The sequence below is a fragment of the Pristiophorus japonicus genome, unplaced genomic scaffold, assembly GCF_044704955.1.
Source record: "Pristiophorus japonicus isolate sPriJap1 unplaced genomic scaffold, sPriJap1.hap1 HAP1_SCAFFOLD_247, whole genome shotgun sequence".
In the NCBI taxonomy this organism is placed as follows: Eukaryota; Metazoa; Chordata; class Chondrichthyes; family Pristiophoridae; genus Pristiophorus; species Pristiophorus japonicus.
Window position 1 is genome coordinate 377,501 of NW_027252199.1, and position 2,500 is coordinate 380,000.

General features: G+C 49.0%; 3 pseudogenes; all 3 read left to right on the forward strand.

The window, feature by feature from the left end:
- Positions 1 to 120: 120 nt before the first annotated feature.
- Positions 121 to 239, forward strand: LOC139246400 (5S ribosomal RNA; annotated as a pseudogene).
- An 874-nt stretch (positions 240 to 1,113) lies between these two features.
- On the forward strand, positions 1,114 to 1,232 carry LOC139246207 (5S ribosomal RNA; annotated as a pseudogene).
- An 873-nt stretch (positions 1,233 to 2,105) lies between these two features.
- On the forward strand, positions 2,106 to 2,224 carry LOC139246458 (5S ribosomal RNA; annotated as a pseudogene).
- The last annotated feature ends 276 nt before the right edge of the window (positions 2,225 to 2,500 follow it).

Sequence of the window (2,500 nt, forward strand, 5' to 3'; positions counted from 1 at the left end):
GAAGGAAAATGGTGAAATGAATCTTGAGTGCTGATTATTTGCATGAATGCATGGAAGGAGAAAAAGAAGTGAAGAACAGCCTTATGTCCGTTTAAGTAAAGAGAAAGCCATGACATCGATGTCTACGGCCACACTAGTCTGAAAACGCCCGATCTCGTCTGATCTCGGAAACTAAGCAGAGTCAGGCCTGGTTAGTACTTGGATGGGAGACTGCCTGGGAATGCCAGGTGCAGTAGGCTTTTGCTGCCATCCACAGGCTGCTCATGCTTCTGCACACAGAGAGCCGTTGATCCATCAACAACCTGTTTGCTGCTCCCTCTCTCACTTTGCTTTCACCATTTCTTTCCTGCACATTCTCCTGCTGCTACACATATGTGAGGGGGTCGACGCAAGGGGCGAAAGAACACAGAACAAGAAAATAAGTTGGCAAAAAAACACACGCTGGCGCAGGCACACCAGGACGCAGCAACAGAGAGGAGAGACAAGGTGCATAGAAACCTGAGAGGGACAAACAGCAAGAGAACAAAGAATCGTGCAGGAAGAGCTGCAATTCAATGCAGGAAAAATGTAAAGCCAACTAGCATACTGCTGGAATGCATGTGTGTTCATGTGAGGAGTGTTGCAAATCAGAATGCCAAGTAGCAGGCGCCACTTGCCACATGGGGTTCCGAAATGTGGCGACAACAGCGATCTGGCTTAAAAATTGGTCGGATTGGAAATGAAACAATCCTGGCGATTTGGGGGCGATGGAACCTTTTTTGGGGGAGGAGAGATTTGGGGATGGGGAGATTTGGGGGAGAGCGATTTGAGGGGATGAGAGATTTCGAGGTTGGCGAGCGTGAGATTGGGGGGTGAGTGAGTGAGTGAGTGATTTGTGGGTGAGTGAGGGAATGGTGAAAGTCATGCAGTTTTGAAGCTTGAGGCAAGGCAATGAAGGATAGGGCTTGTCGTTTGTTTGTGTGGGAGTCAGAGCAGCAAGAGGTGGGTGTGGCGGAAGGAAAATGGTGAAATGAATCTTGAGTGCTGATTATTTGCATGAATGCATGGAAGGAGAAGAAGAAGTGAAGAACAGCCTTATGTCCGTTTAAGTAAAGAGAAAGCCATGACATCGATGCCTACGGCCACACTAGTCTGAAAACGCCCGATCTCGTCTGATCTCGGAAACTAAGCAGAGTCAGGCCTGGTTAGTACTTGGATGGGAGACTGCCTGGGAATACCAGGTGCAGTAGGCTTTTGCTGCCATCCACAGGCTGCTCATGCTTCTGCACACAGAGAGCCGTTGATCCATCAACAACCTGTTTGCTGCTCCCTCTCTCACTTTGCTTTCACCATTTCTTTCCTGCACATTCTCCTGCTGCTACACATATGTGAGGGGGTCGACGCAAGGGGCGAAAGAACACAGAACAAGAAAATAAGTTGGCAAAAAAACACACGCTGGCGCAGGCACACCAGGACGCAGCAACAGAGAGGAGAGACAAGGTGCATAGAAACCTGAGAGGGACAAACAGCAAGAGAACAAAGAATCGTGCAGGAAGAGCTGCAATTCAATGCAGGAAAAATGTAAAGCCAACTAGCATACTGCTGGAATGCATGTGTGTTCATGTGAGGAGTGTTGCAAATCAGAATGCCGAGTAGCAGGCGCCACTTGCCACATGGGGTTCCGAAATGTGGCGACAACAGCGATCTGGCTTAAAAATTGGTCGGATTGGAAATGAAACAATCCTGGCGTTTTGGGGGCGATGGAACCTTTTTTGGGGGAGGAGAGATTTGGGGATGGGGAGATTTGGGGGAGAGCGATTTGAGGGGATGAGAGATTTCGAGGTTGGCGAGCGTGAGATTGGGGATGAGTGAGTGAGTGAGTGATTTGTGGGTGAGTGAGGGAATGGTGAAAGTCAGGCAGTTTTGAAGCTTGAGGCAAGGCAATGAAGGATAGGGCTTGTCGTTTGTTTGTGTGGGAATCAGAGCAGCAAGAGGTGGGTGTGGCGGAAGGAAAATGGTGAAATGAATCTTGAGTGCTGATTATTTGCATGAATGCATGGAAGGAGAAAAAGAAGTGAAGAACAGCCTTATGTCCGTTTAAGTAAAGAGAAAGCCATGACATCGATGCCTACGGCCACACTAGTCTGAAAATGCCCGATCTTGTCTGATCTTGGAAGCGAAGCAGAGTCAGGCCTGGTTAGTACTTGGATGGGAGACTGCCTGGGAATACCAGGTGCAGTAGGCTTTTGCTGCCATCCACAGGCTGCTCATGCTTCTGCACACAGAGAGCCGTTGATCCATCAACAACCTGTTTGCTGCTCCCTCTCTCACTTTGCTTTCACCATTTCTTTCCTGCACATTCTCCTGCTGCTACACATATGTGAGGGGGTCGACGCAAGGGGCGAAAGAACACAGAACAAGAAAATAAGTTGGCAAAAAAACACACGCTGGCGCAGGCACACCAGGACGCAGCAACAGAGAGGAGAGACAAGGTGCATAGAAACCTGAGAGGGACAAACAG